Source organism: Pseudophryne corroboree, chromosome 4 (assembly GCF_028390025.1).
Source record: "Pseudophryne corroboree isolate aPseCor3 chromosome 4, aPseCor3.hap2, whole genome shotgun sequence".
NCBI classification, from domain to species: domain Eukaryota; kingdom Metazoa; phylum Chordata; class Amphibia; order Anura; family Myobatrachidae; genus Pseudophryne; species Pseudophryne corroboree.
In genome coordinates, this window is record NC_086447.1 from 800,879,560 (window position 1) to 800,892,469 (window position 12,910).

Below are 12,910 nucleotides of genomic sequence, written 5' to 3' on the forward strand. Positions count from 1 at the left end.
GTAGCAACTTTTTGCTGCCCGTGCGATCAACTAGACGCCGCCTATGGGGGAGTGTTTTTTTGCATAGCAAGGCTGCGATAGCTTGTGCAGCCCTGCTATGCAAAAAAAGTTTTGTGTAAAACAACACCAGGGTAAGACTTACTTACCCTGTGCAATGAATCCAGCGTTGCAGGTCCCGGAATTGACGTCGGACATCTGCCCTCCAAACACCTCGACACTCCTGCGTTCAGATCTTCACGGCCAGAAAACTGTGAGTTGACGCCCTGGAACGCCTTCCTCCTGTCAATCTTCTTGCGGTCACCGCTGCGACCACTTTCTTCGCTAGCGGCATCGCTGCCCGGTGACGACACGCCTGCGCAGTTCCGACCCGATCGCCGGCTGCGACGAAGCGCAGTGTGCGATCGGGTTGGGATGACCCCCATAGTCTCCAAAAGAACCTTGTACCTCAGCCATGGGGGGAGCTTAGCAGCGGTGACTGTAAAAAGTGCAACTTATACTTTAGGCAAACTTATTAACCAAAAACTTTAAGAAAAATCACCACAAAAGTGCTATTTATAGCATCCACTGCAGGCAATGTTAGGGTGTATTCATTATTATTAGTATTCAACTGTAAATTATTGTTATTAGAAATGAAGTTGGCAAAATCTAGAAATAAAAAATATCAAGGTGGCAATAGTATAAACTTATCTTTAATCTTTAGGGTCTCACGTATCTCATTTTTAAGGGGACATGGCTATCATTGATAACCATTAAGGCAACACAGTTATTACTGATCATTAATACTAATCATTAAAAAATAAAATTATATACAGTGTGTGTGTGTGTGTGTGTGTGTGTGTGTGTGTGTGTGTGTATGTAGGCAGTAGACACACATGCTTTCATACTCTATTACCCACCAGCTAGCATACTTAGTGTTGACATCCCCAGGTACACACCTAGGTGACAGTTTTTTAATAAACTGCGTGCAATTTACAGATTTCTATAAAGTAAAGCAGATTTTAAACCTCCAAACTGCTGGATAATAAATCTGATGGTTTGGAGGCCAAAATTGTCAGCAATGTGCCGAGATAAACACAGATTAGAAACCCGCCGGCAAACCCAGTCCCATGTGCACAGCCTTGCTGGCTATTTGGCACTTCTGGCAAATCCCAGAAGGGCTAATGGCAAAATGGGCTTTTGTGGTTGTGAGAGGGCCTGACTGAACAACTCAGCATCGCGGTGCTTTGCTTGGCTGACATGCTTAAACTGGGGCATGCCTCATGGTAATGTCCTGGGACTTGCGGCACTGCTCCATACTGTATGGCTGTTGCACATGAGGCATGGCCGTGCCCCTTTTCCATGCGTGCTGTAGGTAAAGGGGATACTGGGCCACATTAAAGCCCCGGTCTGTCCATGCTCTTGTGTCACATGGTGATATCTCTTATGCTGTTTTTTAAGGGTTTTTAGCTGACCTATGGACAACACAGTCAGCTAGCTACTATAGTCCCCAATGATTCTAACACAGAATGCAATTATAAAACTTGTGCATTGTCATTAATATTTTGTTGAAATATCAGTACTTTTACAATTTTGATGATAGTGTACCTTTAAAAAAATGTTGGGTAACATGTATGGCTTGCTGTCAGTGTTGAGTGCAGTGTACATCCTGACACGGAAGAGTAATTAAAGCTTGCATTTATTTTTGGCATGGAAGCATTTAAGGCTAAGCCTACAGAATAAGAGCCTACAGCCAGTGTTGTTGAGTTGTACTGCTCTTACAAGTTTACATCTTATGTTTTACAGTAAGTTTTGTTTCTGTCAATATTGGTCTTCAATCTGCTCACACAAATCACAATCAAAATGTGTTAAAGCTTGTTGGAGAACTGATCTAGATCAATAAACGATTACAGCCTACAACCTGTTTAGTTTGTGCACTTAAAGAACGAGGCTGAAGTTATTTCATGCCCAAAACAGTGTTGGGCCAGGCAAAATACAAGTGGGTCATATTCAAGTGACCACCTTCTGTTGACGTCAGGTGTCAAATTTGTGGCCCAAGACTAGTTAACCCTAGCAAAACTCAATGTTCTGGATAAGAAGCTGGAGCTCGAATAAGAAGTGAGTAAGAACTGACTGAATAAGACGCTAACTTCAGCTTCGTACTTAAAGAAAACATTTCATTTTATTGTCATTGCTCCCGAGAGATAGATCCTTGACCACTGCATTCTGCAGTTACGGAGTCCGGTTTGCTTCGCATGAGTGCCACACCCGTTTTTCATCACTGTGGGGGCATGGCCAGCGCTCAGTGAGCTGTTGGCATGCCCCCTGTCCCTCCTTCTCTAGTGACTAGACGCTGTGCTCATGCTAAGCAGAGCAGCAGTGACAGGAGACTCCCAACTGCCCCCACCGCGGGACACTGCGGCCCATGGGTGGACAAGCGGGACAGTTCCAAAAAATGGGGGCTGTCCCGCAAAAATCGGGACAGTTGGGAGGTATGCATTATATATATTCCCAGCTATTGGGTAGCTGACATCCACCTGGTGCAGACATGACATACAGGGACTGGCTCAGAGTTGCATATTTCTAGCACTGCACATGATCAGCTGCTGAGCGTACACGTCTGAGAGCAACTATAGACAATTCAGAGTCGTATGTACCTCTGTCGCTTCTCCATTTACAGCTGAATGGATGTAATTGGGAGTGGCAATAGGCCATTCACATGTAGGTCATGTGTACAGAAGGCATATTGTGGGCATGTAGGCGGAAATGTACGGTATATACTGTATAAATGAACTAAGCAGTGGCATTGGGCAAGATTGCAGATGTCCAGAAAGCCCCAAATGACCTCTCATCTTGGAAACAGCTTTGGGTTTAACCCTTAAACTACCAGTGCCACATATAGATACTGCACCCTTTATATGCGAAATACATTTTCTAGACCTAACAATATATGTAAAAGATCTACACAAAGCCCACTGACAGCAATTCCTTCATTGATAGGGATTGTAGTCATCATCCAAATTGGTTGCAGGGAATTCCTGGAAGTCAGTTCCGACGTATAAAAAGGAACTGTACAGAGCAAACCATTTATAAAGAACAAGTGGATATGATGGAAAAACAGTTCCTAAGTAAATGTTATAATTTGTAGAGTTTGAATATCTCGTTAGCAAATGTTAACAAGCTTGATAGAGAGGAATTGCTGCAAAACAATAAAAAGGAAAATGAGGAAGGTTTTTATATGTCCTTTGTTACTACATATAATAAAAAATATAAGAAAATCGAAACCATCCTAAAAAAAACAATGGAAAATATTAAAAACCGATCCTGTGTTGGGAGAAATAATACCCGATAGACCGAAGGTAATATACAAACGGGCACCAAATTTAAAGAATGCACTAGTTAAAAGTGCTGTTGCCCCTGTGCCCACTATGATAACACGGGTAAAAACAAAAGGTTTTTTCAAGTGCGGGCTATGTATGGGATGCAAACATATAAAAAATGATGAAGGCAGTAAAATAGAAACATTTACATCCAGTGTTACAAATAAGGGGGGTCATTCCGAGTTGTTCGCTCGTTGCCGATTTTCGCTATACTGCGATTAGTCGCTTACTGCGCATGCGCTTAGTTATTTTACACAAAAGTTAGGTATTTTACTCACGGCATAACTAAGCTTTTTCATCGTTCTGCTGATCGGTGAGTGATTGACAGGAAGTGGGTGTTTCTGGGCGGAAACTGACCGTTTTCTGGGAGTGTGCGGAAAAACACAGGCGTTTCAGGGAAAAACGCGGAAGTGGCTGGAGAAACGGGGGAGTGTCTGGGTGAACGCTGGGTGTGTTTGTGACGTCAAACCAGGAACGAAACTGACTGAACTGATCGCAATGTAGGAGTAAGTCTCGAGCTACTCAGAAACTGCTAAGAATTTTCTATTCGCAATTCTGCTAATCTTTCGTTTGCAATTCTACTAAGCTAAGATACACTCCCAGAGGGCGGCGGCTTAGCGCGTGTAAGCTGCTAAAAGCAGCTAGCGAGCGAACAACTCGGAATAAGGGCCAAGGAGTATAAAATACAACAATTTGAAACATGTAATAGAAACAGTGTTATTTATCTTATACAATGTAAATGTAATAAGCAATATGTTGGCAGAACGAGTAGATCCTTTAAAAACAAATTGGGAGAACATATAAGAAATGTTTAAAAGGGATTTGAGAACCACAGTCTGTCAGCACACTGTAAAGAAGTTCATGAATGTTCCGTTTGTAGTATCATCAGTTTTAAAATAATAGAACAGGTCAAGGGAAATTGGAGGAGAAATGATGTAGCAGAGGTACAGTATTAGCAAGGACTGAAATGCGTTGGTTTCACATCTTGAAAACCATGCAGCCATATGGGTTGAATGGAGATTTCGAGATGAAGTGTTTTTTTGTGATTTTTTCACTATGGAACATTTCATCTTGAAGTACTCCTTTTAAGTTTATAAGGTGAAAAAGATATTCTATCATGATTTGTAGCCGTGTGTGTGGATGAAATGTTCAGTTTTGTAAGGAGATATGGTATATAAGAATGTATAGAAAGAGTTTTATATATATATATATATATATATATATATATATAAGACTGGTATGGTCGGCACTCCCTCTGATTAAACAACTGCCCCGGTGCCTTCCTACTGTGAAATGTGTAGAGATGATGTTCTTCTAGAGAGGGGTATTCCTCCACCAACTCTCAATTCTGAAAGAACAGGCGGCACTCCAAGGACTTAATGCAAATGAGTGTATTATGCAAAAAAATCAAACAGGTGGCATAACTGCGCCATATATATATATATATATATATACAAAATGAAAAAAGACTGCGGCACTCGGGGACTGCTGAAAAATCACTGTATTAAATGCAATACATCGTTCATCGACGTTTCGGGGAATTTAACCCCTTTCTCAAGATGTGAAAGATGTGTCTCTTTCACATCTTGAGAAAGGGGTTAAATTCCCCGAAACGTCGATGAACGATGTATTGCATTTAATACAGTGATTTTTCAGCAGTCCCCGAGTGCCGCAGCCTTTTTTCATTTTGTGTCCAATTTATTCTGAGGGCACCGGGGCATTTCATTATTCAAGAGAGTGCCGGGCTGTTGATACAATTATATATATATATATATATGGTTTATGACTATATGAAATATGTTTAGGAACATGGAAATAAATAATATGCATAAAATAAAAATAAATAAATAAAATATATAAAATTAAATAAATATGCATGTATAAGGGGAAGGAGACATATAATATCATGAGGATTAGTATAATCAGTACTATGATAGTACACCCCTTTAAATTGCCTTGTAACATGTATAATTTACCCGGGAACTTGCATTTTTTTAATGGGGAAAGTAACACACCAGACAACATGACATATGGTATAAAGGAAGTGACAAGACCAGGTCCACTTATGCCTTGACAAAGACCCTGTTTGGGTAGAAACGCGTTAGCCATATGAGGACCCGGACATAATACCATAGCCGGAAACGAGTTAAAATGTATATTCAGAGCGGGGGATTCTGCATCAGCAGAAAGTGCTCGGGGGACCAGGCAGCTAGCGGTGGAAAGATCGAATCAGCACAGGTAGCTGCAATGCCTGTGGGAGAGAGGTAACACCGTAATGATATCAGGCGTCTGACGGGTCCGGTAAGATATTTCCCCAATTTGCGTATGTTATATCAAGCAGCCGAAACCCATAACACTGAACTCTGTTTATTATTTTTTTTGCTAAATGAAAAAAATGTTATTGAAGAAGATTTTTCAAGTTTTAAATAAATGACTTTTGTTTTTACCTATTCATTTGGATTACAATTTGCTTTGGTGTGGATACCGTATCAGATATTATATGAAAGCTTCCTTAAAAAATTATGACATGTATTTGCAGAGGTGTACTCGTATTGAGATTGGAACAGCGCTGTGACTTATTTCTGGGTATTTTTTGCACTACTGCCCCCTGCTGGTTGACAGGTCAACATTGATATTCCACGAAAAACGTTTGGCTGTGGTATAAATTAATTTCTTCATAGCCACATGAGTCCTTTGTTTTTGAGATTTGTATAGTTTGGTCTCTAACAAAAATGCAGAGCAACCAAAAGTCCAGCTTTTCATGGGCCAGTCAGAGCTTCCTGTAGGCCTAGGGGGGTATGAGTGGAAGAATTTAAGGCTTAGCAGCAGTGAATTGGCAGCTTGGGTGTTGTTGTGTGCTCTGTGGATGTATCCTAGGCAGATGCAGGGGATGGATAATGTCTAGATTTGTATTCTGGAATGCTGATATCTTCCAGTGATACTTCTAAACACGAAAAGAAAACATGTTTTATTTTCAAAATGTCCTCATATATTACTGTGCACTATATAATATTATATATATATATATATATATATATATATATATATATTACTAAATGCCATATATTGAGCACTACTGAAACGACTAATCACTTTAGGGCCTGTATCGTGACTGTGCTGTTTGTACAGTGCAGTATAGAAGGAACGCCGTGTGCTGTGGGAAGCAGGATGCAGATCACTTATTGTGTGGGTCACAGTAATGACCTTAGCTGACTAACACTGTCATTCTCTTCTGGAAATAGTAAACGTCCTTGAAGTTCTGTAAGGACAATTAATATATATCCCCCGGGAGTGGAAAGGTCACATTCATAGCTAGCTCGATAAATCTCCCAGCAAAGAGTCCAGTGAGTGCACAGGGTCAGCGGTCAGGTCAGCACACTGTATAACTATTCACATGTCCCAATAATAAAGCTGAACTTCACCACTGCTTCTAATCGATCATTTTACGTACCGTATAACATCTCTAGGATTAAGAGGTAATCATTTTAAATAATACTGTCAATTATACAAGTACACAATGAATGTAGACCATGCATATGAAATGTGACATCACTGGCCCCAGCAGAATGATTGGCTGCATCCTGGTTCAGCCCACAAAATGTATTTCACTATATAACGTCCTCTTCCTATTGATTATATATGGTCCAGTTTTTCAGCCTGGTTTTGATATATGGGATACAAAATAGACATCAAACACAAATTAGTGTACAATCAAATACAACTGTAATACACATTGAGAAACCAAAATGTGCATAGTGACGTTCATGATTTCTAATGATCTAAGGTTTCATTATACAGTGTCTGTCGCCCCCAATGCAATCATGTTCAAAAAAACAAAATGTAAAATATTATTGAATGGTTATTACTGTTGGTTCATAATTCCCATTACTGTTTAATCATGATTATCATGCTTGTTACTGTTGAATGAGAATTGTCCTGCCTTTTACCATTGAATGAAAATTGTCCTGCCTCCTACTGTTGAATGAGAATTGCAATGGCTGCTACTATTGAATGACAATTGTTCTGCATTCTGCTAGAGAATGAGAATTGTCCTACATGCTTCTAGTGAATGAGAATTATTGTACATGCTACTAGTGAATGGGGCTTTCCCTACCTGCTGCATTTGAGGATGTCCTGCATGCTACTGTTGAATGAGAATTGTACTGCATTCTAGTATTGAATGAGAATTGTAATGCATTCTACTATTGAATGAGAATGTCCTGCATGCTACTGTTGAATGAGAATTGTACTGCATTCTACTATTGAATTAGAATGTCCTGCATGCTACTGTTGAATGAGAATTGTACTGCATTCTACTATTGAATGAGAATTGTAATGCATTCTACCATTGAATGAGAATTGTACTGCATTCTTCTATTGAATGAGAATTGTATTACATTCTATTATTGAATGAGAATTGTACTGCATTATTCTATTGAATGAGAATTGTACTGCATTCTTCTATTGAATGAGAATTGTACTGCATTCTACTATTGAATGAGAAATGTCCTGAATTTTTGTGCATACTACTAGTGATTGAAAGTTGTCCTGTCTGCTATTATTGAATGAAATTTGTCTTCATACTTATATAAGAATTGTCCTGCATGCTACTATTGAATGTGAATTGTCCTGCATGCTCTATAGAATAATTGTCCTGCCTGCTGCAATTGAATGTGATTTATTATGTATGCTTCTAGTTAATGGGGTTTACCCTGCCCACTACATTTGAGTGTCCTGCATGCTACTAGTGAATGAAAGTAGTCCTGCTTGATACTAATTTTTGAAAATAGTCCTGCCTGCTATTTTTGGACGAGCATTGTCATACCTGCTACTGTAGTATGAGAATTGTCCTCATGCTACACTTGCATAAATGCATCATATGAGCTTTTTGAAGAAACTTTTTGAAATCACTGTTTTGCATTATAAACTTATTTCTCTGACGTCCTAGTGGATGCTGGGGACTCCGTAAGGACCATGGGGAATAGCGGCTCCGCAGGAGACTGGGCACAGCTAAGAAAGATTTAGGACTACCTGGTGTGCACTGGCTCCTCCCACTATGACCCTCCTCCAGACTTCAGTTAGAATCCTGTGCCCGGCTGAGCTGGATGCACACTAGGGGCTCTCCTGAGCTCCTAGAGAGAAAGTATATTTTAGTTTTTTTATTTTACAGTGAGATCTGCTGGCAACAGACTCACTGCAGCGAGGGACTAAGGGGAGAAGAAGCGAACCTACCTAACTGGTGGTAGCTTGGGCTTCTTAAGCTACTGGACACCATTAGCTCCAGAGGGATCGACCGCATGGAACCGGCCATTGATGTTCGGTCCCGGAGCCGCGCCGCCGGCCCCCTTACAGAGCCAGAAGCAAGAAGAATCCGGAAAATCGGCGGCAGAAGACATCAGTCTTCACCAAGGTAGCGCACAGCACTGCAGCTGTGCGCCATTGCTCCTCATACACACTTCACACTTCGGTCACTGAGGGTGCAGGGCGCTGGGGGGGCGCCCTGAGAAGCAATAAAAACACCTTGGCTGGAAAATATATCACAATATATAGCCCCAGAGGCTATATATGTGATAAATACCCCTGCCAGAATCCATAAAAAAGCGGGAGAAAAGTCAGCCGAAAAAGGGGCGGAGCTATCTCCCTCAGCACACTGGCGCCATTTCTCCCTCACAGCTCCGCTGGAAGGAAGCTCCCTGGCTCTCCCCTGCAGTCTACACTACAGAAAGGGTAAAAAAGAGAGGGGGGGCACTAAATTTAGGCGCAATATACATATAGCAGCTATAAGGGGATATAATTTAGTTAATCCCTGGATTATATAGCGCTCTGGTGTGTGCTGGCATACTCTCTCTCTGTCTCCCCAAAGGGCTTTGTGGGGTCCTGTCTTCTGTCAGAGCATTCCCTGTGTGCGTGCGGTGTGTCGGTACGGCTGTGTCGACATGTTTGATGAGGAGACTTATGTGGAGGAGGAGCAGGTGCCTATAAATGTGTTGTCACCCCCTGCGGGGCAGACACCGGAGTGGATGGACTTGTGGAAGGAATTACGCGAAAGTGTCGACTCCTTACATAAAAAATTTGACGACATGCCAAATGCGGGGCAGCCGGCTTCTCAGCCCGTGCCTGCCCAGACGTCTCAAAAGTCATCAGGGGCTCTAAAACGCCCGCTACCTCAGATGGCAGACACAGATGTCGACACGGATACTGATACCAGTGTCGACGACGAAGAGATTAATGTAATGTCCAATAGGGCCACTCGTTATATGATTGAGGCAATGAAAAATGTTTTACACATTTCTGAGGTGACCCCAGGTACCACAAAAAAGGGTATTATGTTTGGGGAGAAAAAACTACCAGTAGTTTTTCCCCCTTCTGAAGAATTAAATGAAGTGTGTGAACTAGCGTGGGCTTCCCCCGATAAAAAATTGGTAATTTCAAAAAAATTACTAATGGCGTACCCTTTCCCGCCAGAGGATAGGTCACGTTGGGAAACACCCCCTAGGGTGGATAAAGCACTTACGCGCTTATCAAAAAAGGTGGCACTGCCGTCCCAGGATACGGCCGCCCTAAAGGAACCTGCTGACAGAAAGCAGGAGGCTCTCCTGAAAGCTATATATACACACACTGGTATTATACTGAGACCAGCTATTGCCTCAGCATGGATGTGCAGTGCTGCAGCTGCATGGTCAGACTCCATGTCAGAAAACATTGACACCCTAGACAGGGACACTATATTGCTAAACGTAGAGCATATTAAAGACGCTGTCTTCTACATAAGAGATGCACAGAGGGATATTTGCCGGCTGGCATCTAAAATAAGTGCACTGTCCATTTCTGCCAGGAGAGGGTTATGGACCCGGCAGTGGACAGGTGATGCAGATTCTAAAAGGCACATGGAAGTTTTGCCTTATAAGGGTGAGGAGTTGTTCGGGGATGGTCTTTCGGACTTAGTGTCCACAGCAACGGCTGGGAAATCAGCATTTTTGCCACATGTCCCCTCACAACCAAAGAGAGCACCGTATTATCAGGTACAGTCCTTTCGCCCCCAAAAGAGCAAACGGGGTAGAGGCGCGTCCTTTCTGCCCAGAGGCAGAGGTAGGGGAAAAAAGCTGCAGCATACAGCCACTTCCCAGGAACAAAAGTCCTCCCCCGCTTCTTCTGCTAAGTCCGCCGCATGACGCTGGGGCTCAACAGGCGGAGCCAGGTACGGTGGGGTGCCGTCTCAAAAACTTCAGCAATCAGTGGGCTCGCTCACAGGTAGATCCCTGGATCCTTCAAGTGGTATCTCAGGGGTACAGGCTGGAATTCGAGACATCCCCCCCCGCCGTTTCCTCAAATCTGTCTTACCAACGACTCCCTCAGAAAGGGAGGCTGTGTTAGAGGCAATTCACAAGCTGTATTCCCAGCAGGTGATAGTCAAGGTGCCCCTACTTCAACAAGGACGGGGTTACTATTCCACAATGTTTGTGGTACCGAAACCGGACGGTTCGGTGAGACCCATTTTAAATTTGAAATCCTTGAACACATATTTAAGAAAATTCAAGTTCAAGATGGAATCGCTCAGGGCGGTTATTGCAAGCCTGGACGAAGGAGATTACATGGTATCTCTGGACATCAAGGATGCTTACCTGCATGTCCCCATTTACCATCCTCACCAGGAGTCTCTCAGATTTGTGGTACAGGATTGTCATTACCAATTCCAGACGTTGCCGTTCGGCCTGTCCACAGCACCGAGGGTATTTACCAAGGTAATGGCCGAAATGATGATACTCCTTCGGAAAAAGGGAGTTTTAATTATCCCATACTTGGACGATCTCCTGATAAGGGCGAGGTCCAGAGAGCAGTTGTTGGTCAGCGTAGCATTATCTCAGGAGGTGCTACACCAGCACGGTTGGATTCTGAATATTAAAGACCAAAGTCTCAGTTTCAGTGGGACCTGTTGGACCAATGGTCCGGATCGCATCTTCAAATGCATCGGTTGATAACCCTGTCTCCAAGGACCAGGGTGTCTCTGCTGTGGTGGCTGCAGAGTGCTCATCTCAGAGAGGGTCGCAGATTCGGCATACAGGACTGGGTCCTGGTGACCACGGATGCCAGCCTTCGGGGCTGGGGAGCAGTCACACGGGGAAGAAACTTCCAAGGACTTTGGTCAAGTCAGGAGACTTCCCTACACATAAATGTTCTGGAACTGAGGGCCATTTACAATGCCCTAAGTCAGGCAAAGCCCCTGCTTCAAAACCAGCCGGTTCTAATCCAGTCAGACAACATCACGGCAGTCGCCCCTGCAAATCGACAGGGCGGCACAAGAAGCAGGACGGCGATGGCAGAAGCCACAAGGATTCTCCGATGGGCGGAAAATCACGTGTTAGCACTGTCAGCGGTGTTCATTCCGGGAGTGGACAACTGGGAAGCAGACTTCCTCAGCAGGCACGACCTCCACCCGGGAGAGTGGGGACTTCACCCAGAAGTCTTCCAACTGATTGTAAACCGTTGGGAAAGGCCACAGGTGGACATGATGGCGTCCCGCTTAAACAAAAAGCTAGAAAAATATTGCGCCAGGTCAAGAGACCCTCAGGCGATAGCTGTGGACGCTCTAGTGACACCGTGGGTGTACCGGTCGATTTATGTGTTCCCTCCTCTTCCTCACCCAAGGTACTGAGGATAATAAGGAAAAGAGGAGTAAGAACTATTCTCATTGTTCCAGATTGGCCAAGAAGGTCTTGGTACCCGGAACTTCAAGAATTAATCTCAGAGGACCCATGGCCTCTGCCGCTCAGACAGGACCTGCTGCTGCAGGGGCCCTGTCTGTTCCAAGACTTACCGCGGCTGCGTTTGACGGCATGGCGGTTGAACACCGGATCCTAAAAGAAAAGGGTATTCCGGAGGAAGTCATTCCTACGCTCATTAAAGCTAGAAAAGATGTAACCGTACAACATTATCACCGCATATGGCGAAAATATGTTGCGTGGTGTGAGGCCAGAAAGGCCCCAATGGAGGAATTCCAGCTAGGTCGATTTCTGCACTTCCTACAGTCAGGGGTGACTATGGGCCTAAAACTGGGATCCATTAAGGTCCAGATTTCGGCTCTGTCGATTTTCTTCCAAAAAGAACTGGCTTCACTGCCTGAAGTTCAGACATTTGTCAAGGGAGTGCTGCATATTCAGCCTCCTTTTGTGCCTCCAGTGGCACCGTGGGACCTCAACGTGGTGTTGGGTTTCCTAAAGTCACATTGGTTTGAGCCACTCAAAACCGTGGATTTAAAATATCTCACGTGGAAAGTGGTCATGCTTTTGGCCTTGGCTTCGGCAAGGCGTGTGTCAGAATTGGCGGCTTTGTCATGTAAAAGCCCCTATTTGATTTTCCATATGGATAGGGCAGAATTGAGGACTCGTCCCCAGTTTCTTCCCAAGGTGGTATCAGCTTTTCACTTGAACCAACCTATCGTGGTGCCTGCGGCTACTAGGTACTTGGGGGACTCCAAGTTAGTGGACGTAGTCAGGGCCTTGAAAATTTATGTTTCCAGGACGGCTGGAGTCAGGAAGACTGACTCGCTATTTATC

The 12,910-nt window shown here is 43.5% G+C and overlaps 1 protein-coding gene across 1 annotated transcript in view; it reads left to right on the forward strand.

The window, feature by feature from the left end:
* EPAS1 (endothelial PAS domain protein 1) overlaps nt 1-12,910 on the forward strand; it is a 207,408-nt gene that overhangs the window by 132,565 nt on the left and 61,933 nt on the right. The gene's annotated exons all lie outside the window — the stretch shown is intronic.